Here is a 25,228-nt window from a genome sequence, read left to right as displayed (position 1 = left end):
TTATTTATTTGAGAGAGAGAGAGAGAGACAGCCAGTGAGAGAGGGAACAGAGCAGGGGGAGTGGGAGAGGAAGAAGCAAGCTCCCAGCAGAGGAGCCCGATGCGGGGCTCGATCCTAGAACTCTGGGATCATGCCCTGAGCCAAAGGCAGATGCTTAACGACTGAGCCACCCAGGCGCCCCTCTGCCCCAGAAGCTTATTGAGGAAGCATGTGGCTCAGAAGAACCAGCAGTGCTGGGAGGTTCCAGGATAGCAACTTTATCCAAAATGAAGAATTTAGATGCTTATCCCTCAGGCCTTACTAATAAACCCCTCAAGTCTTACATTCTCTTTGATTATAAACAAGAGGTCATTCCCTTAATATTTGAAAATTCTTCAGATATCAGTAGGTCATGGGAAGCCAGGCAAAGGCTATTCACGGCAGGAATCTGACTCTAGATGTTTCCCTGAGAAACCCCCCTTGAGTTCAAGGAGATGCTCATCTCTGATTCCTTTCAAATAGTCACAAAGAAGCCCTAAGTCAGGAGACTTAACCTCTCCCGTGCTCAAGTAAGCCCTTAGCCGCAAGTGGAATTCAGAGCATTTCTACTGCAGGATTCAGCACACACATTTAAGAGGAAACAGGGGATTGACTTGGCCTGGGAGATGATGCCCCAGGGGGATCTGAATGGAGAAAGGAGTTTCTACCCTTTCCAACAGTCAACATTCACAAGGAAAACCACAGCAAAAAGTAACAAATCACATGATTCCCTCTTTCCCTTGTAGATGTCAAAGGTGCCACCATTTTCTTTGTTGTCCAAATTTGAAGATTTGGAATCTTCTGTTTTACGTTCGTCTTTTACCTCTCTCATCTTTCGTTAGTTCACCAAGTCATCATAATGACTTTTCCTTTGTAAATGCCTATTGAATTTGTCACTTCCTCACCTCCCTATTCCTCTGGCTACCAAGCTGTCAGTTACCTGGACACAGAACATTGCAATTCATTCCTAGTAAGTTGGGTTCTTTTTTTTTTTTTTCCTCATAACACCGCCTTTAAAATCCACACTGCAGAGAATCTTCATACTGATATTTCTAAAGCATCTCTCTCATCATACTTCTTCATATTCAAAATTCTTCCGAGATCCATGAACCTTATTAGTGATTCTTAAACATTTCCTTCCAAGTATCTCAAATAGTGGGTACAGGAAACCCTTACCCCAGTTGCATCCCATACACCTTTGAATTCTCTCATTTTAGATTTAAGATGCATGCTGACTTCGCAGTGTATACCATCATTCACTTCCATGTGCTTTTAGATACAAGTAATATTTTAGATTCCTTATGAGTTAAAGCACCTATCTTTCCCCCTCAAAAATTTTTTGAGCGAAACTGATGCTGAAAGTAATGCACTATATTTCCTTCACAATGTCACTTTCACCACTTCCACTGCCTTCTTCCTGCTAATGTGCTCACAGGAAGGAGCAAAATCTGACTCTGCAGCTAGGGCTACACAGCGCCCCAGCTCAGAGCCAACTGGCACATCCCACCCCCTCTCCTGCCCCTTCTATCAGTGTGCTCTGCTCTGACCAAAGCCATGCTCTTCCTTTCCCTTCAGCGGGCCTCAGTAGAAGACTGCACTTTGTTCTTATGCTCAGTTTGTGATTTCTACCTCCCTACCAACCTTGTACCCCACTGTGAATCTTCCTTGAACTGGCTCTGAGCTTCCTTCCAGAGTATTTCCTCCCGTGTATTGCACAACAGGGGTTTCTCTTTCTTTCACTTGGGCTTCCACATCTGGTCACTGTGGCTGCTGAGGACAACCCCCTTTCTCAGGTGATACCTCCTGACACCTCCACTGTGGCTTGAAAGAATTCTGGTTTCTGCTTGGTTGCCTCTCAGAAGGTTGCTCCTCTCCCTGGCACAACTGAGAACTAGCTGTGGCTACTGTCCAGATTTACCGAAAACCTAAAGATCACTCAACACCACTTAGAAGGTGTGTCATAACTGCTCCCAGAAATGGCTATTCTCAGATCCAGTCCTCACTTCAGATTTTTTATCACCCCAGCCTGTTTTCTACCTGAACTTCAGAGGTCAGGGGTTGATCAACCACAGGAACACATATTTCTAAAAAATAGAAAATAATTTTCAGACATAGGGCCATTTCACGAAGATTTAAAAAGCAAAAGTCAAATTTAAACAGCAACGCATTTTGATTCTTTTGTTACAAGTAAAAAATTGAGTCAAGAGTCATAATTGGCTAGTAAAGTAAAAATTCTCACAATTGACACATTAAAAAAATCAACCACCCTAGAAGTTATCAATACAAAATTCAGTGAATAGTGGCAAAAACTCCATACAGTAAAATTTCTTGTAAATTAAACACTGGTCAAAAACCTACTTTAATCCTATTGCTAAAAAGGAAAAAAAAAAAACTTTATGGAACTAATTGTATACAGTCCAAAAATAAGTGAAGTTATACAATGTTGAAAGACTAAATTATCTTCACAAATTTAGATCTGAAATTTTTGCACAGGAAAATTTGGACTTTGTAAAACTTATGGCCAAAAAAGATAGCTCACATTTGCATATGAATAAAATGTGTACCTTTTACATTCCAAAATTACATTTTACATTCACAAATTAATTCTGAAATTAAAAATTAAGAAATTTTGAAAATTAAGAAGTTAAGACATGATTGACTGAAAATGTAACCCACAGAGTGGGAGAAAGTATTTATAATAAGCACATTTTTAAAAGGATTCACATTTAGGGGCGCCTGGGTGGCTCAGTCATTTAAGTATCTGCCTTTGGCTCGGTTCATGATCCCGGGGTCCTGGGATCAAGCCCCACATCCAGCTCCCTGCTCCACTGGGAGCCTGCTTCTTCCTCTCCCACTCCCCCTGCTTGTGTTCCCTCTCTCGCTGGCTGTCTCTCTCTCTGTCAAATAAATAAATAAAATCTTTTAAAAAAATAAATAATAGATAAATAAATAAAAGGATTCACATTTAGAATATATAAAGAACTATAACAAATCAACAAAAAGACAAATTGCCTAGTAGAAAAATGGGAAAAAGCCTTGAGTAGACATCTCACAAGTTATCAAAATCACCAATAATCACGTCACGAAATTATTCAACTTTATTAATCATTGGTAAATACTAACTAAAACCATAATGTGATACTAAAACACACAGGCCACAATAACTACAATAAAAAACATAAAAATACCAAGTTTGACAAGGAGGTAAAGCAACAAGAACACTCATATACTCCTGGTGGAAGATTAGTACAACCACACTGGAAAATTGTGCGGTCGTATCTACAGAAACTAAACATATCCATAACCTATTCAGCAATATCACTGAATACTCAAGAAAAATGTAACCGTATGGTCAGCAAAAGACATGCACTAGAATTTTCATAGTAGCATTATTCATAATAGCCAAGCCTGGAAATTATCCTGATGCCCACCAACACTAGAGTGGATAAATGAACTAAGGCATGTTTTATACCATGGAATACTATGCAACAATGAGAATTAATGATCTATAACTCCAAGCAATATGCATGAATGTCATAAACATAATATTGAGCAAAAATGCCTTACCTTAGCACATATTTGTGATTCCATGTATAAGGCCCCAAAAAAGAGCAAAATTAATCTGCTAGAAGTCATAATATAAATTATCCAAGGGGATATGGGTATTTACTGGGAAAGAACATAAAGAGGGGCTTCTGGGTTGCTGGAAATATTCTGTTCTTTGACCTAGGTGCTAGAGGCACAAATACGGTTGGTAAATATTTATCAAGCTGTATACTTAGGATATGTTTATCTTTCTGCATATTATAGTTTCAATAAAAAAATGTTCACAAATATTAAAATAAGTTTAAGCCAGAAAAATATAAAGTCCTTTACTTAGGTATAAAAGTTAATTGCCGACTAGAGGGATGTTGGCTTGATGGCAATATGTGGGAAAGGTCTATGGGTTTTAATTGACTACATTCTCTAATCCAGGTCAAGAGTGGGATGTGGGTGCCACGTTACTAAAATAATTTGATTTTAATACTAGGATTAAATATATTCAAAATGTAAAACGTTCTCAGTGACTGTACAAGACAATCTTTTCACTTTATATTGGGGGAATCAAAACCCAGAGAGTCCTTAGCTGAATCAAGTTAAGATGAATGTTAAGAAAAAGAGATGGGACTGAATATCATGTTTTCTGACTCTTTTGTCTAGAGGAGGTTCCTTTCGATCTGTGGTTCCCAAACCTCACTGAGCATAACAATTACCTGGAAAATTGAGGAAAAAATACCTGAAGTTCCAGATCATTCTGATACAACAGATCGGGGACCACTGTTCTGGTCTATTCCAAACCACTGTACCAGAAAAGGAAATCTGATATTTTTTTCTTTATTCACTCCTTCATTCACTGTGATTATCTAATCAGTTTTAGTCTCTATTTCATGCAGAGCAGTTATGCTATATCAAATTTGTGGTCACAGCATACACTCCCCTCTGAATAATTAATATTTTAAACTATATTCTAAATGAAACACACACACACACACACACACACACACACACACACACACACAGCTATTTTCAAAAACAAGACAAGTCTCACTGTGGGCCAGAAAGGAACTAAGATGTGTAGCGGTAAGCTCAACTCTTGTGGGATCTTGGTGTTCAAGACATTCCATTGCAGTGAATGAGACAAAACCCAATTTCATTGGCAGGGGGCTCAATGAGTGCAGAAGTGGCCTGTACCCAGGCACACAGCTGACACAAAGCTGTGTCACTGGAGCTTTGGTCAGCTGGTGCAGTAATTGCTTCCTGCTGTTGTCACAAGGCAGAATAGGAGACAGATGAAAGACCTAGTTCTGCCCTGCTGGGAGTGTGAAAGGAGCTGGATGGGTCACAAAGGGAAAATAAGTACACAGAGGGAGAGACAGAGGGGAAACATTTCCTGCACAAGATGAGCTTGCAAATAAAAATTCCAGAGTACATGAAGACAATCACTTAGAAAAGACAGCCAACAAATTAAATCATTTCAGACGGAAATTCACTTTAGAAAATAAGGAAAGAAATGGAAAAATGGAAAACGATATTAACATCTTTAGAATTCTTTTTTTTTTAAGGATAGGGAGGAAATTTTTCATGAAATAAAAACAGTACTGTAAGGGCGCCTGGGTGGCTCAGTCAGTTATGTCCAACTCTTGATCTTAGCTCAGGTTTTGATTTCAGGGCTGTAGGTGCAAGCCCCAGCCTGGAACCTACTTAAAAAGAAACAGTTCTGTAAAACAAAACAAAAATAGGTGATGTGAAAACCAACCAATTCAAATCATTAAAATAAAATTGCAATAGAGGGAATAAAATCTAAACTGGACATGGATGAAGATAGAATTAGTGAACTAAAAGAATGGATTATTTGACAAATGCTGGTTACGCATATATGTAGTATATATTACACATATAATATGTATAATATGTAATATATAAATCATTGATAGGTAGAGAGCCTTAGTTCATATTAAAATAAAATAAATTAAAACTTAAATGTAAAAATAAACTGTGGGGCTATTGAGAGAAAAATAATATATATCTTTAAGATTTCAGAGTTGTAAAAGATTTATTATACGGGAGATACAAAGTCAAAACGATAAAGGAAAAGTCTGGGAAACCTGACCACTTTACACTTAAAAGTTCTGCATGACTGAAGGTATAAACAAAAGTAGAAAGCCCCTAAGAAGAGATATGGTCAGCATATTTAATTCTATATTCAGGATATAAAGAGAAGTATAAATCAATAAGGAAAACTATAAAGAACCCAATAGAAAAATAGGCAAAGTATTTTCATGTGCCATTTATAGAAAATAAAAACCGAATTTGCAAAATACATATGAAACCATACTCAACTATGCAAGTAATCAGGGAAATGCAAAAAGTGAAGTACGATTTGAAATTTACCAGTCTGGGAAAAATAGCGATGTCTGGCCAAGCGTGTGGGGAAGTAGGACTTCTTTTTTAATACTGTTTCCAGTATAACTTAGTAGAGCCATTATGAAGAGCAATGACAATACTCCCAAACTTACGTATTCTATGACCTGGCATCCCAGCGGAGAGTATGTGCACATATGTGTGTATGCATACATGTGTGTTTGCCCTAGAAAAACTGTGCATAGCTACAAAGTGTAATGTATAATGATATGGAAGAGTATCCAATACAACACTGTTGTAGCAAAAATATGTGAGTAATCCAAATGTCAAGAAGCAGCGGAGAGAGAAAGGGAGAGAGAGGGATAATGGACTGATAGAGGTATATTCATATAATATACTTCAGTTAAAAAGGAATAGCCTATATAGGTATAATAAAATATTGAGTGAAAAAGCATGTCAGAAAACTTGACATATACTGTATTTAATTTAAATATGCCACAAAGAAATTCTATAGCTTTGTTAATATATACATGACATTTATTACATACATAGTAAATTTTTGGAATTAAATGCATATCAAATTCTTCCTATGGCCAGCTCTGGAAAGGAAGGGAATGCAATTAAGGAGGAGATCATGGAGACCTCAACTGTATCTGTGTGGTTCTTTTGCCTTTAGACAAGTCTGGAGAAAATATGGAAGAATATGAACAGTTATTCCATTTTGGTGATGGACAAATGCGTATTTATTAATTAACATTTGTTCTCTTTCAATTAAGAAAACAATGCCTAAATTCAAAGGGCCTAGTGAGTGCTATGGGTTTTTCTGACCTAGAAAATTTAAGAGGGACTTTAAGGGACAGCATCTATACAAGCAGAACAGCCGACATAGTGAGGGTACTCCAAATGCGTCTTACTGGGAACAAGTAAGAGAACAAAGGAGAACAAAGAGTGGGGTCAACACAAATTCCTTCAAATACTGGAAGAGCTGCCCTGGCTTGTATTCTTTTGCTTTAGGGGTTCTCACTGAAATGCACAAATGGACGTTAGAGGGATGCAGAGTAAGCTCCAATTTAGGCAGAAATTTCTAACAATTACGACTTTTGAAAAATTACGTGGCAGTCTCAGGAGGCAGTATGATTCTATCACCAGAGTGGATCAAGTCTAGCATGGATAAAACCTTTATGAATATGGCTTTTGGAACTTACCAGTACTCACCTTAGTGGAAGCTTGTTTATGGTGGCGATGGCAATAATGATGATACCAATGAGTTTAAAAATGAGCCACTTGAGATACCCCCTCACTTAACCCTTAAAATAACCATAGAGGTAAATACTATTTCTTTGTCCCTGTTTTACAAAGGAAGGTTAATATCATTTGATTGGTAAGGATTTGAATCCAGACTATTCTAACTCTGAAGCCTGAATACTTCATTAAGTTCCTCGGTTTGTGAGATCAGAGAAATGGATTTCTAGTTGCGGAATTTAAGACACACTAGGGATAGCTGATTTGAAGGTGTTGGGAGGTAGTCAGAGCTCCTGAAGGCAAGCCCCTTGTAAGCGTACTTTAAATAGTACTGTTTGGTCTCCTGAAGTCGAGTTTTACTGCTGTTAATGCAAGTAACTCTACAGCATAATATGAAGTTGTGAGAAAAACTGACAAAATGATGGAAAGGTATTGCAAAAGAAAAAATAATTGCAAAGCCTTGGTCTTAAGATGTCCAGAGTGTGCATATGTTCCACCAACCAATGACTCAATGACCATACACAGTTCAAATTTTCAAAGTGTCCCCCATTCTAGTCTTGTCATATGCTCATTTCTTATCACTTGCACAATCTGTTATATATTCTCCTAGCCTCAACCAAACCCTTCCCACACAGCTAACTGCCAGGCATCCACTTTATCTATATCTGAAGAAGAGAGAAGTAGATGAGTCAAATATGCCAGAGTTTTAATATGTGGTGTGAAAGATGTGTGGGTGTCTGCAAAGCTGTGTTTTACTAACTCCCCCAGGCTGGGGAACCTTTTGGGGATGACATGCAATTTGTTCACGTAGTCTCAATGTCTCTGTTGGTTAAGAGGGACACTTCCCCAAAGACATGGTGTCAAAGCAGAGGAGATGAATTGCCAGGGAATTAAGCTCACACCAGAAAGTATCTGTCATTGGATTCTCTTGGCTTTGTCGATTCCTCAAAGAGAACATGGAGGATTAAATGGGTTCTGGCTCAGTGTTTGGGGTCAAGGGTCATACCCACAACTAAATTTGAAGTGTTTTGTGGGGAAAAAGATAAAACGGTGGGAAGAGAGGAATGACAGGATGCTGACGTGCATGCTGTCTTGTCTCAGCCACGGTGAGTGGGGGAGCCCCTCATTAGTTTTCTGGGAGAGTCTGAAGGAGGACAAGATGGGGAGCAAAAGCAACTCTCTCAGGCTCTCCTGATGTGCTTGACCTTCCTCCCGACAGGAAGTTCCATTTAGCACTGTGCTTCTTGCCGTCTCTCCTCTCTCCCATATCCATCAGGATCAAGATACTGAGAATGTCACAGACACTTTAACCGACTTCTCTAATGAAGCCTTAACCAACAACTGTATATATTTAGTCAGGGCCAAGCCCCATTAGAGCAGTATAGATACGGTCTGTGCGGGAGAGGTATCAGATCCCAAGGTTTTGGTCTCAAAGATGTCCAGATATCCATCCAAAGAGGCCACTTGACCAAAACCCAGAGAGGTAGCCATGACGAATGTTTAAGGAAATCTGTACGTTCGTGTTGCTTCTGTCCAGTATCAAGCTTTCCTGCTGTAATGCTTTGAAAAGGTCAGTCAACAGGCATTTCTGCTGAGCAGAAAAAGCAACCAAGGTGGAGGGCTAGAGGAAACTTTATATTTTATGAGCAGGAGTGACTGAGAAAAGATTCCTAGGGCTGAAATTTCTGAGCCTGAAAAGGGCTCTTCTCAAATTTATGAAAACTAGAGAATCGTGAGTAAAAAGTTCAATTGAATTTTCGGTCCCAGATCTTTAGTACCACTCATCTCAGAAGTCAGCGCCCCGTTAAGTTGGACTTGAAAGGAGCAACAAGGTATTTGCATACAGAAGGAAAGTTCTGAGGCTGGGTGCATACTTGTGGTTACCTGGAAAGAATGTAGCAAAAGCAGAGTAAAGCCCCATTAGAGCAGCTCCAATAATACAGAATTCATCATGCACTCAGGCTGTACACTTGAACTGGGAGGCAAGGAGACTGTTGAGGCCAGGGGCAGCATTTGCAGACACTTGCAGGCACTTGTATGTTTCTCAGCAAGTAAAGCTCTGACTTGATTCTCTCAGGTGTAAAACTGGAGTAGTAGTGCGTATTCCATCATCCCAGTCAGGTGACTGATTGACTGATTGTGAGAATCCTAGGTAGTTGTCTGAGTCGGCTCCGGGTGCTGTCACAAAATACCATAGAGAAAGGGGCTTAAACAACAGACATTTCTTTCTCACGGTTCTGGGGGTTGGAAATCCAAGACCCAGGTGTCTGGTGAGAACTGTCTTCCTGGCTTGCAGTCCTCTTTTTTTTTTTTTTTTTTTTTTTTATAGTTTGCAGGTACCTTTTTTATTTTTTTATTTATTTTTTTTTATTTTTTTTAATAATGATTTTTTATTATATTATGTTAGTCACCATACAGTACATCCCCAGTTTTCCATGTAAGGCTCGATGATTCATTAGTTGTGTATAACACCCAGTGCACCATGCAATATGTGCCCTCCTTACTACCCATCACCGGTCTATCCCATTCCCCCACCCCCCTCCCCTCTGTAGCCCTCAGTTTGTTTCTCATAGTCCATAGTCTCTCATGTTTCATTCCCCCTTCTGATTACCCCCCCTTTCTTTATCCCTTTCTTCCCCTACTGATCATTCTAGTTCTTATGTTCCATAGATGAGAGAAATCATATGATAGTTGTCTTTCTCTGCTTGACTTATTTCACTAAGCATTATCTCCTCCAGTGCCGTCCATGTTGTAGCAAATGTTGAGAACTCATTCTTTCTGATTGCTGAGTAATATTCCATTGTATATATGGACCACAACTTCTTAATCCAGTCATCTGTTGCAGGGCATCTCGGCTCCTTCCACGATTTAGCTATTGTGGACATTGCTGCTATGAACATTGGGGTGCATATGGCCCTTCTCTTCACTACGTCTGTATCTTTGGGGTAAACACCCAGTAGTGCAATGGCTGGATCATAGGGTAGCTCAATTTTTAACTTTTTAAGGGACCTCCACACGGTTTTCCAGAGTGGCTGTACCAACTTGCATTCCCACCAACAATGTAGGAGGGATCCCCTTTCTCCACATCCTCTCCAACAATTGTTGTTTCTTGCCTTGTCTATTTTTGCCATTCTAACTGGCGTAAGGTGGTATCTCAGTGTGGTTTTGATTTGAATTTCCTTGATGGCTAATGATTTTGAACATTTTTTCATGTGTCTGTTAGCCATTTGTATGTCTTCATTGGAAAAGTGTCTGTACTACAAAGCTGTGATCACAAAGACAGCATGGTACTGGCACAAAAACAGACACATAGACCAATGGAACAGAATAGAGAGCCCAGAAATGGACCCTCAGCTCTTTGGGCAACTAATATTTGATAAAGCAGGAAAAAACATCCGGTGGGAAATAGACAGTCTCTTCAATAAATGGTGCTGGGAAAATTGGACAGCTACATGCAAAAGAATGAAACTTGACCACTATCTCACACCATACACAAAAATAAACTCCAAATGGATGAAAGACCTCGATGTGAGACAGGAATCCATCAAAATTCTAGAGGAGAACATAGGCAGCAACCTCTACGACATCAGCCAAAGCAACCTTTTTCATGACACATCCCCAAAGGCAAGAGAAACAAAAGATAAAATGAATTTATGGGACTTCATCAAGATTAAAAGTTTCTGCACATCCAAGGAAACAGTCAGAAAAACTAAGAGGCAGCCCACGGAATGGGAGAATATATTTGCAAATGACACTACAGATAAAGGACTGGTATCCAAGATCTACAAAGAACTTCTCAAACTCAATACACGAGAAACAAATAAACAAATCAAAAAATGGGCAGAAGATATGAACAGACACTTTTCCAATGGCTTGCAGTCTTCTTGCTATATCTTAAGGGGAGACAGAGACACAGACACAGACAGAGGGAGGGAGGGATGGAGAGGGGCGAAAGAAGGGAAGGAGGAGGAGGAGAGACAGAGACAGAGAGACAGGGAGAGATAGAGAGAGGGGGGAGAGAAAGAGAACACTCTGCTGTCTTCTTGCTGTTGTAAGGGCACTGATCCCATCATAGGGGCTCCACCCTCATGATTTTATCTAAACCTAGTTACTTCCCAAGGGTCCCTCTCAAATACCCTCATACTGAGGATTAGGGCTTAAACATGAATTTTGGACACACAAACATTCACTTCATGGCAGCAATAAAATGAAAGAGTTTTATAAATTAAATAGAACTCTATAAATTTGTTATAGTATCATTATCATCACTAATAACGTATGCTTCATTCAACTTGTTAGAGCCTGTCATGATACCCTGTCTTTTTCTCTTAAGGGTCATGGCATTGGAGGGCCTGGGTGTCTCGTCGGTGGGGCATCTGGCTCTTGGTTTCAGCTCAGGTCATGATCTCAGGGTGGTGAGATCAAGCCCTGCGTCAGGCTCCATGCTCAGGGCAGTCTGCTTGAGATTCTCTCCCCCTTCCTCCGTCTTTACCCCCCCCCATACACACACACTCTTGCTCACTCTCTCTCTCTCTCTCTCTCAAAAATAAATGAATTGCTTTAAAAAAATTTTTTTTAAAGGGATCATGAAGTTATAAAGAAACTTACAAATATGCCTTGCAACCTCAACTCTACATATGATGAAGTGAGCTCAGGTCATGTCCAAGGTTATAGGGTAATTGTTAAAGCAGGCTGGCTCAGTGGATAAGAGCTTTGGAAAAAGATAAACCTGGCAGTAAATTTTATTTTTTTTACTATTTTAATAAGTAGTGTCCTTGGACAAGTTATGCAATCTTTCTAAGGCTCAGTTTCCTCATTCGTAAAAGAGGACGATTAATAATACCAGTTTTATCAGAGTAGTGGTGAAGTTTAAATCAGACAATGTATGTTACATGCACACATTATTCCATATGAATGCAGAGTAAGAGCTTGATAAATATTGTTAGTGTTAAATGCTACTGAATGCTAAATGCTTCTGTTCTATTTGTTACTGTTAGCATCGTTATTAATCACAGAGTTAGAATAAGCACCCAAGTCTCCTGACATCCGGTGTTCTTCACAAAAAGAAAGCATTCAGATCTAGCAAAGCCAATTAGGGGCAAGAACAATTTCTTTCTTAATGATAAATTTATTAGATTATCCAGCTGTTTGCTGCATCTAAACAGCAAAGCTGAGTGCAAGAGAAAGCCAGTTCCTGGAAACAGTTATCAGAAGGCCAATAAGTAGAATAGGACCCAGGTTATAAAGCTCGGTCGGTTTTAGCGAAGCTTTGCTGCTAAGGTAACAGTTTTTCCTGAAAACCAAGAACGATACAAAGTCTAATTGGAGCCACAGGTTAAAGTTGCCTCTGCAAAAACATGACTGGGTCCACTCTTTTGCAGATAGCTTGGCTGGGAAGGGAAACTTTTTTTTTTTTTTTTTTTTTTTTGCTTTTTCTCTGTACTGTTTCTTCATGTTTAGAATTGCTACTTTCCTAAATCAAGAACAAAAAAAACAAACAAAACACGAGTGTCCAGTCAGAACTGGTAGGGTTACTCAGTGTTCAAGGACCAAGTTCTCTGCCAGAGGGAGGCTGGATGTTTGCCTCATATCCAAGCTCTCAGCTTAAACAGAAAAAAGTTAGTGGATTAGCCCTGACAGATGACTGATGCTCTCAGCAAGCGTGGGCCCCAAGCCAGAAATCAGCCCTCTATACAGACAGCAGCCATGTCTGGGGGTGCCGGATGGGGCTGATAACAGGACCGGAAACCCATCAGAGACACCCACCCCCTTACCTCTGGGCCTCATCAAAATTACCTGCCAAAGAGACACTGCTCCAGACCAGCACCTTGTCAGACTATTTTGTAATAGAAAACAGCTGCTCCTGTTGGGAGCCAGAGGTGGAGGAGTGGAAAGAATGGGGGGGAAGAACCATTCATAACTTTGCTGCTTGTGCAGAACTGTGAGCTGCAATCACAAGGCAAGTAAGAACGGGAAATTCTAGGGACCCTGTGGGAATGATATTATCCTCCCCTAAAGGGACTGATAGGAAATCAAAGCTACTGAATTTAAATCACAGATGACAGTTAATCTTTAGCAATGGACTTAAAATAGGGTCTGGACGCCGCTTAGCAGCATCCTAGGGAGAGCAAAGAAAATGAGGTATAGAGTTTGACCAGGCAGCTCAGGCAGGCAGGGGAAGAGTCTCCACTGTTACCTCCTTCTATTCACTACCGTATACTGGGGCCTATGGCAGTGCCTATCCTGGGATGTGTGCTCAGCAAACACTTGCTGAATCCGTGATGATCGAAGTTTGTGACCCACATTTTCTAAGGCTGGATGGAGGGGACTTTTGAACAGATCAGAGTCTGACTCAGTGCTCTATCACTTCTCCTGCTCACTGGCTGTGCTATCTCAGGAAAGTTTCTTCCTAGATCCAAACTTTAGATGCTTTATGTATAAAATGGGATTTGATCAGCTATATTATATGATTTTAGGTTGTTAAATTGAATGTGCTAGTGTTCGTAGGTTTCCGACATGAAATAGGAGCTCAGTAAATGATAGAAGTTATCAGGGACCATGTGGCCATTACATTACATAATAACTATTAATGTATATAAATTCCCTCCAGATTTAATAGGAAAGAATAGCAATACCGCTAATACTGAGAAATGCCTATAACAAACAGACTGTTCTCTTGCTAACAGTAGTCAGCGGGGATAACCCTCATGTGCTTCCGGGCTATCCCAGTCATTTACACAAACACATCATGCCCATTATACAGAAGAGCTCATCAAGGAACAGTGGGCTGAAGAGACCCCTGTAGCCAGCTAAAACAAAACAATACAAAAAGTCATTTGAAAAAGGAGACACTAGATGTGAGAGGTACGAACAGCTATGGCCGCCCTCAACATCACTGTTCCTTGCAGTCATATAGAGGCAATTTAGTTTTTAAATTAGGTACAGTTTTCTTTCTTCGAATAAGGAAATACTCTGTACAAACACATAAATACGTATACACATGCAGGTACACATATACACACAGAGGAAAAAAGAATATTAATTCAAGAATTGAATGTTATTCAAATCATTGTCTTCAAAATTCAAGCGTATGTATTCACTCATAGTAGGAATAGGAACGTGTGTAGAAGGAACAATCAGAAAACAAGAAAGAGGTCTTGGAAATTAAAAACATGCTTGCCATATACACTCAATCTCTCTCTCCCGCTTTCTCTCTCTCTCTTTCTCTCATGCACTCACAAACTCACACTCACAGACATAAACTACAGTTTTCAAACATCTTGCATGAACATGTTTTATGGAAGACGTGTGATTCCAGGTGGTGTACACTATCAAATTTGGAAAGGTTTCCTGGTGGCCTTGAGTGATGAAGCCCTGAGGAAACCCTTCAGTGTTGAGAGACTCATCCTGGCCCATTGAAAATCCACTTTCTGCTGTGAAAAGGAACCCATGGAAGTGAATGGGCACTTTGTGCTCTGAGGTTTTATATTTGTGAAGGATGAAGGAGAATAGAACTGTCCTTACTGTGTGGTCTTTGAAGCCCCTTTGAAATAATAACATGTTCAGTTCTATCTTCCTCCCAGAGCACTGGCATCTCTCTGATCAACTGGGAAGACTAGATTATATAGTTTGAAAAAACTCTTCCAGGGGCTTCTGATGGATAGCACCCCCAGCCATGCAGAGCTTGGTTGAGAATTATGGGTCAAAAGGCACAGCAAACAGTGAACATAGGGATTCTCTATGCATCTCTCACTTCCCAGACCTTAGAGAAAAGTGAATCTGGAAATGAATGAGTCCAGGAAGAGAATGTAAGTCAAATCTTTCCTTTCCTCTGTCAATGTTAAAATTCATGTGTCTTTTCAATTGTCACCTGTATTTACGGGCAGTACCATATCTCCCTTACATTTCAGTATGTTGTGGCTTCACCAAATAGAGGCCACAGAGAAAATCTTTTGTTCCTCTTTTATTCCTATCATCTCCAAGCCTCCTATTCTTCAGTTGCAAAGGGAATAAGGCTGCCGACCCTCTGTTCTGTTGTGAGGATTAATCTAGTTATATTATGTAAAATATCTAAAACCCTAGGAGCTGCTTCCTCTATGATACTATCATTATCATGAACTTCTCTTTCAATATAGTCTTCTAACTACATCGAATGGGCAACACTGTATAATCCATATTGCCTAGCCGTAGGAAGTCTCACGTTCACATACATTTCTAACAGTCTAGGAAGCATTCTGTAGTTTTCGTTAATAATGGCATGATTCTTGGGTTTGCTTAAAAAGGGTTTAGAACTGATTGTATTCAGTCTTTTTTTCCCCTCCTGTTCAAACATGTCCATCGTCTTCTCCTTAAAGTGAATCAGATTGCCAGGAAACGGTTGTGAAATAGGTCTGCCTATTACATTCGCTTGCAGGATGCTCCACTTTACCCCAGGATCTGGCACTGCTGGCTCTGATAAGGTCAGCGTGTTGCCAGACCGAGTCACTGGCTCCTTCCTTCTTCCAGAAAACAGAAGTGCAGTTCCAAAGAAGCGTTTTTGTTGTTGTTTTTAGTTTCTCCGTCTCCAGTTTCTATCATAAATAGCATCAATTATCTGATGTGTAACTGACAGGGCAGTTACGCTGTCTCCCATGGCTCATTTCGTTCAACTGATTCAGCAAAACACTTGGGCGTGAATGTGCCTCTGTGTGTGTGTATGGACCTCCATGCCCGAGTTTCCACGTTCTCTGGAAAAGGCTCTCTGTCTCCAGATTAATGATAAACAAAGCTCAGAACACAGTTCCTAAGTTGTGTTTCCTTTGGGCTTCTCGAACTGCATTTAGCAGACACTGAGCTACAACAACCTTTGGAAAATTCACACGTTTTCCAGGGGTCAGGATAGCAGTTAGCTCTTATTTGAAAAACAGGTGCTGAAGACCATAAGGTCATAGGAAAATAGAGAATCAGGACTTTGCACAGGAACTCACATATGGTAAAGGAATGCATAAAAGAATGAATGAATGACATGCTTTTCTGTTTATAATGTCATCAAAGGGAATCAAATACTTTATGTCTAAATTTCACTATGCTTGCATTTCAACATCATCAAGAAATTCTACTCTTGATCTTTTCACTTCAGTTTTCTTGAGTCTGCCTAAATTCAGTGTCTGTCCTATAAAATCGGATAAGTCGTGCAAATTTTTTTTTTCAGGAAAATGAATGAAAAGTGACGTATGCATAATTTTGTAGTAAAGAAATTTAAACTGGTTGATGGGGTTTGGGATGCTTTTTCTGATGTAAATATTAGTTAACAGGAAAAAGAACTCATTGAAACTCCTCCATACTTTGTCTTTTAATAGTTTTCTAGAACAAAAATTGTCAATGATGAAACAAGAAAAAAAAACCTACAGAGCTAATCCATGATATTATAGATGTTGCACTGTAACACATGTATATTCTTTCCTAACTCAATACCAAATCTAAGGGAAAAATAGATATTAACATCAATATGCAAAACTCCCTCCATGGAAATGTCAGTGTTTATGTTCAGAAGTCAGTTACAAGGGTCCCTAAATAGAGATTTTAAATACTTTAGATATCAGTGATTGAGAAATCACAGAACTACAACTGCTGCTTATGTGTTCATGTAAGTTTTACTTTTATTTTTTATTTTTTTAAAGATTTTATTTATTTATTTATTTATTTATTTATTTATTTATTTATTTATTTATTTATCAGAGAGAGAGCACAGGAAGGGGAGCGGCAGGCAGAGGGAGAAGCAGGCTTCTTGCCCAGTAAGGAGCCCGATGCAGCACTCAATCCCAGGACCCTGGGATCATGACCTGAGCCGAAGGCAGACTCTTAACCAACTGAGCCACCCAGGCATCCCTAAATTTTACTTTTAATATAGCAATTTCCAGTTTCCCAATAAAATGAAATCCTATACTAAAAAATTAAATCCAGTAACTCACAGTTATGTGTCTTGGCTGGCCAAGCATTTTATCATTTAAAAATAAAATATAGTGTTGCACGAATTTTTGTAGTGTTTGGCAGTTGTGCTTTGGTAGTTGTAGTATGCTGGTGTCAACAGAGATTGGACAGGTTTCAGCACAGCTCTTCCAAATATTTAAGAACAAAATAATGAGCTATATTATTTTGTCTTGCATCAGCATTGAAAGCCCACACTGTAATAAATACCATGTATTGATTTGAACATTTACCACGTGCCAGTCTATTTATGCCTCTGACTTGTAATCTTTTAACATTCCTATGGGGTTGGTAGATTACTTTTATTTTCATGTATAGATGAAGAAAGAGAGGTTTGGAAAGGTTAGGTAAATGTACCCAAGATTTTTTTTTAAAAAGGCAACCAGTAGAGATGCTGGGAATTAAGCAGAGATGCTGGGAATTAAGCCCAGTTATGCATGCCTTCTTAAACTATGGTAGCTTCTCCACTATCTTGATTGACACAAGTTGGCCAAAAAAAAAAAAAAAGTCAAAGAGATAGTATGTAAATAAGAGGTACACACAGACCACACATTTAAGGAATAATCACCTTCCAAAGGGCTATATATTTCTCTGTATTTCTCCTGACATGCTGAAGGAAAGGTATTCTTTGAAGAGGGTAAGATGCTGCATATCTCATCCATTGCTCCAATATCTCGTGTTTTGAGGCCCGTGTGCTGAACCATACTTAGAGCCAGGGAGCTAGGATACATCTTACATCATGGATCCTAAGGACGCTGTGTGTCAAGGTATATTCATCGTTTTACGGGCTATATCAGAGTCTATAAATATCATTCCTAAAGATGAATGTGGTCTTCTCAGCAATGTTGAAGTGTAGACATGTAGATTAAGATCAAATTTTCTTAGAATTGTCTTTCTTTGAGCATTTTTTTGAGTTTTAAACAGTTCAAAGCAAAAGCTAAAAAAATGCATCGATGATTGCATGCAGGATAAAACCCGTGGCATCACCAGCACATCAAAATGTGGCAGGTCACATGTTAACAGTTGAAAATGATTTCACATCAAGCTTTCTATCCTCATGTATTTCAGAGGAAAGCATTTCTGGGTCATTCATATTTATTTCAACAAAATGCTACTGAGTAATTCTCTTAGGCTCTATAATTTATTTCAGTAAGTTTGATTTGAAGGCAAGATGCTACAAATTAAGCGGTCTTATACAAATGCAGCTTTCCAAAGACGTCAGCCTTGCTGCATATGTTAAAAGGCACAGGAAGTATCCTAAATAATGTCTCAGTTTGCAAAAGGTGTTCAACTGAAACATGACAAAGGCTGGCCAGACATGGACAACTTTATAGTGGCGGGGGGGGGGGAATAAGTGTAGAGGAGACCCCTAAGAACTAAATGAGCTGTGGACTTCTGTTCCACAACTGCCTTCTGTGAGACAGCGGATCTCAGAAGATCAACTTCTAAAGACATAAGGAAGATTAACTTGAGATAATAGATGTATAATGAGATAATAGATGTGAAATCACAGGGATCGATAAACTTTATAATGTATTACCAACTAGCATCATAGATCGTTGGAAAATGTGATAGCAAAGCATACAAATTAGAGTATACCGCATAAGAACCGAGCTGCACCAGTAGACAGTTTTGAATGTGCTGCTCAGGAAACAGCCCTTCGGGGAAGACTCACCACCCACAGAAACCAACAATTGCAATTTGGAGGAAATGGACCCCCACGCTCACCACTCCAACAGACTGGGGACGTTTCTGCCCCGGGAGGCATCTGCTTACAGGTGAAAATATTTCTTTTAACGTCTAGCTCATGTCTATCACATTGGATCTTACAATGGAAAATAGATATTCTAGTAGATAAGAGCATATATTTTAGATCCACGTTGCCAGGTTTCAAATCATGACTGTCATTCAGAGCCAGCTACATAGTCTGCAGGGCCCAGCTCAGAATGGAAATGCAGGGTCCCTCGTCCAAAAGTCAGAGAGAAAGTGCCATTTAAGAGACTAAAATACATAGCTTTTTCCTTTTTCCACAGTCTCTTTCTCTTACCATGGTGTTTCATTTGCTAGTTAACATCGGTCTAATTAAAGAAAAATTAAAATTTTATACTATTAGTATAAATTTTACCATTCATCTTTATATAATATAATACCAGTTTAAATGCAAATGTAAGAGCATTTAAATTGAAAAATAAAGTCTGAAAATAAAGGGGGTGTGTGCCTGGCTGGCTCAGTCAGAGGACCATGGAAATCTTGATCTTGGGGTTATGAGTTCGAGCCCCTTGTTGAATGTAGAGACTACTTAAACAAAAAGTCTATAAATTGTATGGAGAATCATTGAAATCACACAGTTCATATTCCATAGCTCATATAAGCATATGTATTTTGTTCTTACCAAAACAGTGGAAATGCAGCACAAAACTGTTTTAATTTCCCTTTTTGATACATGAACATTCTACCATTGGCTTGCCAGTGAGGAAGGGAAAACTGGAAGGCAAAGGAATTATGGGTAGTCCTATCTTTCTCTTTCCTTCCATGTCATCGTTTCAAGCATAAGTCGTTGATAATACAAGGAAGTAACATGAATAAGAAGACATACAACAGGGTGCCCAGGCATTTGTGTTTCTTAGAATGCCATTGTCTTCTTTCTGTGTTCAGTGCAAGTTCTGGTTTGAATAGAGAGTGTAGCCTCTTGGGGCTGTCAGCGTCCCCACTCAGTCATAAAAATAACATGGTTACTTTGTATTCGCTTTGAGTTTCTCTGAACTCCCATGCATGGGGGTTGGTCCACTCGAACTCTGCACACCATAAACGCTATATGTGAATCGAGCAGCCAGGAACAGAAGACGCCCGTATCACACATACATCCTCCACTCACACACACTCTATTGTTCCACTGGGCTTCAGTTACAAAGCACAAGTTCAAAGATAAAATTAAGAAGAATTTTAAGATGGCAGTAACAGAGCATTAAGCCAAGCCCCTCTGAGCATGGGGCTCTATGCAATTGAACAAGTTAAATAGCTGTGCAGCCAGCCCTGCCCTTAGAAGCTGTGTGACCTCAGGCATATTGCTTAACCTCTCAGTGCCTCCGTTTCTCCTTCTGCAAATGACAGAAATAATCATACCTATCTCATAAAATTGGTATGCAAACCAAATGTATTAATATGTAAAGTGCTTGGAATAGTGCCTGGTATAAAGGGCAATATAATTTAGTAAGTATTATTGCTATTTTATTATCACCATTCTGAAGTTTTTTTGGGGGGGTGTAGGATTTTAAGATAAGGAGATCTTAAAATGAGATTCAAGGACGATCCTTGAATGCTATACATCCGTACCACCCTTGTCCTCCAAATGTCACAAGGTTCATAAACACTTTATAATCAAGTTTTCTCCACATTGGAGTGACTCACACTTCAGGTCAGATATTCGTTGTGGGGGTGCTCTCCTGTGGATTGGAGCATTTTTAGCAACATTCTTGACCTCCACCCACTGAAAAGATGGTAACCCCCTCTCCAGTTATGGGAATCAAAACTTGCTTTGGACATTGCCAACGTCTCCTACAGGCCAAATCCCCTTCCCTCACCCCATCCTTCCATTGAAAACCACTACTTTATATGGTATGCATAAGGACATTCAAAGCTATCGTACCAAATAAGTACACCAAGGGCCAAATAACCCAAGGGCACTCTCACAACCCAACACGGCAATCCCAAAATGGCATTCTACTTAGATTCTCTATAGCCCGAGAGCTATCTACATCTTCCTCTCCCTTAGAGGAAGGATGATCAGCTGTTTAAAAAAAAAAATGTGGAAAAGAAAGGTTCATTTAAATCTGAGAACTGTCCAATATCTGATAAGCTGGTCCAAGAAAACAGAAGTGAATTAACTGTGGCTCCCAGAATGGAAAGACTCAGGAGGTATTATTGTCCAGATGATGCTTCCTCCCCCCCACCCCCACACTCCTTGGCATGCCTCTGCTCAGACAAAGCCCTTATGGAAAGTAACATGAGGACTGTGCTGACTCCAGTGAGTTTGATTTATCAGGACTACTGGCATTTGCAAAAGCAAGTGGTCTGTTTGGATGAGATGTTTCCCAGGCAAAAAGAAAAAAAAAAAAATCTGGCCTGATTCTCCCTGCTCTTGGAACTTCACGTCATTGGCTCTTCTCAGCAGGGCAAGAGCAATGGGAACTCGCCGGCGAGGCTGTAGGTGTTCTAGGCATGGCTCACCCCCAGCTCCCACCACCTCCTCAAGCACTTGTGTTTCCCTACACAGGGAATGTTAATAAACCCACGCTCTGCACTTCTCTGACGCTGCTTACTCCCTGACCTTCCTCACTACACTCTCCCCATCAGGCCGCCTTCTCATTCCCCTCCCCCACCTCGAGGTCCGCTCCCATCTGGTTTCTGTTAGGAGTTCATTTTCAGAGTGCAGGCTGGTGGAATTTGGAGTTCAGACCCCCTCGAGTGATGAGAGTCCTGGGGCTGCTGAAGGTCCCTTCACGCGGTCCCTGCCACCTCCCCCTCCTTCCCCGCCCTATGCCCCATTCGCCCTTGTGCAATAACATTCTGGAGCCCACATCTGTTTTCAATTCCATGTTCATTTGAACCGCTCTGGGAAAATGGAAGCTCTCACTAAAGGCTGGGGTCTTAAAGCAACAGCATGAATACAAACAACTTTATTTGACTAATAAAAAATACATGTATATATATGTATATATGGAGAAAGAGGGAGAGAGATTTTTTGATTAGCCAAGCTGGAGTTATTTCATTGAAGATCTGTCTATTCTGATTCTTGGATGAAGCAATATATAATAATGGATTCTTAATTCCTTCATTCTTGGTTCTAATGGTCATCTCTTGCCCCATTTCCAACCTGGGAATGTGGCCCCGAATTCCACAATCTAAATCAACAGAGCAGATGTTCCCAGACTCCCCTCCTAGTCTTCAGTGCATTGTCTGATCAAACAATAGGGTTTTTTTTTTCTCATTCAAAAAAATGCTGTAGGAGATTTTTCTTGTCATTTTTTAATCTCTCATTTTATTGTCAAAGTACAGGGTGAATCATGTATTTGTCTTTTAGCAGGGAAAGCTCGTAGCATGGTCATCTTTCAGGCAAAGTAAACAAACGATCTTTTGTAAAAGGTGATGCTCTGTCCTCCACCAATATTCAGATTCTTCTTGAGAAAAGCGTGTTTGGCCATAATTATGAGGCCCTTACCCATGCCTCATATGTCCCTGGTAAGTATAGGAAGAAGGAATCAAAAAAAGCTTTGAAGGCCAGAAGATCCTAGAAACACAAGTTTTGCTTTGTCATCGTAAACAAGAAATACTAGCGATAAGAAATTACCATAGTGAAGAGCATTTGTTCTTTCAGGAACAGGGGAAATGACAGAAGTAATTGAGGTTACACATGCTTCTATGTCCTCACTTCTCTGTAAACAACCTGAATCCAGATGCCCCTGTTATTTGACTGACACGAGAGCTACAGGAAAAGGCTAAGCTGACCACAGGGACTAGGTGTCATTCATTCATTCACCAAAGAAATATTAGCATTAACTTCATATTCATGCTTTATAAGTTATATATCAAGAATGTAATATTCATTTATTATGTACATCATATATAACAATATAGATACTACATTACCCTAGCGAATATTTGTGGAATAATTTTCTAGTCAATTACCATATATGGGATATATTTATGTCTGGGTGTGTATATGTGATTTTATTCAATAAATATTGACAGAATATGATATATTAGCAACCTTAATATAAAATAAACTATAGGTAGCATATAGATATTATATGTATAATATAAATATATACAAGTATGCTGAATTATTGCACATAGAAAATATCCATATGTAATACATTAATAGGGACTCTAGACATCCATTCAACAACTACTTATGGAGGTAGTATAGCTTGGGGGTTTAAAGTTTGGATTCTGACATTAGACTTTCCAAGTTCAAATCTTGTTCAAATCCACTTAGTAGTTGTGTGTCCTTGCAAGTTACTCAACCTATACAGGTCTTGATTTCCTCACATGTAAAATAGACGTAATGATGGTAGCTACCTGATAGCGGTCTTAAGGTATTTCAATGCATTAATCCTTTAAAAATGCGTATAAGAATGCTAGCGTGAGCTTAGAGATTGATAAATGTTAGCTATTATGCACCCCACCTGGGCAATGCGGGCGTTACGATCTAGTGAAACAGACAAGCAACAAAATGAACGGTCAAGAAGGTAAAACGAGGGGCGCCTGGGTGGCACAGCGGATGAGCGTCTGCCTTCGGCTCAGGGCATGATCCTGGCGTTGTGGGATCGAGCCCCACATGAGGCTCCTCTGCTATGAGCCTGCTTCTTCCTCTCCCACTCCCCCTGCTTGTGTTTCCTCTCTCGCTGGCTGTCTCTATCTCTGTCAAATAAATAAATAAAATCTTTAAAAAAAAAAAGAAGGTAAAACGAGGGGCTAAGGACTAGGTTCCAGTAGTGGAGGAAAGACATGAGATGCCTTCATTCTAGTCCTGGACTCTCTCACAAGAGAGTTTAATCAAGGATCCTCTTTAGCTAAAAAGCTGTAGAGCTATCAGTATTTGAAATAATAACCAATGATATTATCAACTTCCTCTGTTTTTCATTTGGTTTCACATCAATCTTAGGATATGACTAGTTTGTTTCTCACTCAAAGTTAGTGGGTTTTGAGAGAAGAGGGACTTTGGCATTTAAAATATTACCCAATAGATTTACTACTTCCACAACAAACCCTATATGTTACAAAAAGAATTTCATGTATTCTCAACTCTGAAGCCAGTACCCTAATTTTAGGTTAATTCCAAGTTTAAATTCTACATACTATTGAGACACTCTAAAACCATAATCCAGCCTTTGTTTAGATCTTGGGTTGGATTAAGAGAAGTCTCTTTCTAATAAGAAGCTTGTAGGAAGGGTTTCTATAAATAATTTTACTTCCTTCCTAACTTTCTCAGTTAACTCTGATAGAACTGTTGATATAATTTGACTTGTTAATAATCTCAATCCTTCTCCCAGATCCAGCTCACTTTAACCTACAATGAACAGGAGTATAAAGAGTACAAAGGTTTTCAGATGAGAAACAAAATAGTTGTCCAGTTGTAAGGCCTGTTGGAGCTTCAAGTATTTCATCTAGAACTCAAACATATCTCAGACTTAATAAAAATCCAGTCCTTAATGATGAAGTCCATAAAACTTTGAAATCCTGGAAGACTTTGGAAGGGTCTCTTCACTAAGGACAAAATGGCTTTAAAGAAATGGTAGTTTTTATATCAGCTCTTCAAAGGAAAAAGATTGCATACAATCTTTTTTTTTTTAAATAAAAGGAGGCAAAGTGAAAAAAAAGGCAATCGCTAGATTAATGAAACACTAAAATATTGGGAGAAAAGATTACTAATATAGTTAGTGCTCTGCCCAGTAAGTTAAGAAATTAGGTTCTTTCAGGGGAAATGTAATGTGCTCAGATCCATAGCTATCAACCATGGTTAAGACTGGAGAAGATGAGATAAAAAGATTGGTTTAGACAGGGGCGCCTGGGTGGCGCAGCAGTTAAGCGTCTGCCTTGGGCTCAGGGCGTGATCCCGGCGTTTTGGGATCCAGCCCCACATCAGGCTCCTCCGCTATGAGCCTGCTTCTTCCTCTCCCACTCCCCCTGCTTGTGTTCCCTTTCTCGCTGGCTGTCTCTATCTCTGTCGAATAAATAAATAAAATCTTTAAAAAAAAAAAGATTGGTTTAGATAGATTTTTGACTCAATAAGCAGCAATATAAATGGAAAGAGTGTGAGAGTGTGTGCTTTGGAAAAGAGATCTGAGTTCAGGTTTCAGATCTATCACTTTCAAGTTATGTGACCATGAGTAATTTGCACAATAAAATAAACTTTAGCCTCCCTATCTGATCCATGCCTACATGCATGGCTCCTTAAGATTGGCAACTGTGCTCGTTCATCTCTTGCTACCATACCCAGCGCGTGAGAGTCATGAACTGCGTGCTACATGCCTTACAGGGAAACAGCACATCATAGTAGAAAGACTATGGCATCAGAATAATGCAAGTGGCATTTGAGAAA

This window comes from Ursus americanus, chromosome 16, assembly GCF_024610735.1.
Source record: "Ursus americanus isolate L20-20 chromosome 16, mUrsAme1.1.p, whole genome shotgun sequence".
Taxonomy (NCBI): domain Eukaryota; kingdom Metazoa; phylum Chordata; class Mammalia; order Carnivora; family Ursidae; genus Ursus; species Ursus americanus.
The sequence above is the reverse complement of the archived record's forward strand: the minus strand, read 5'-3'. Positions refer to the sequence as shown.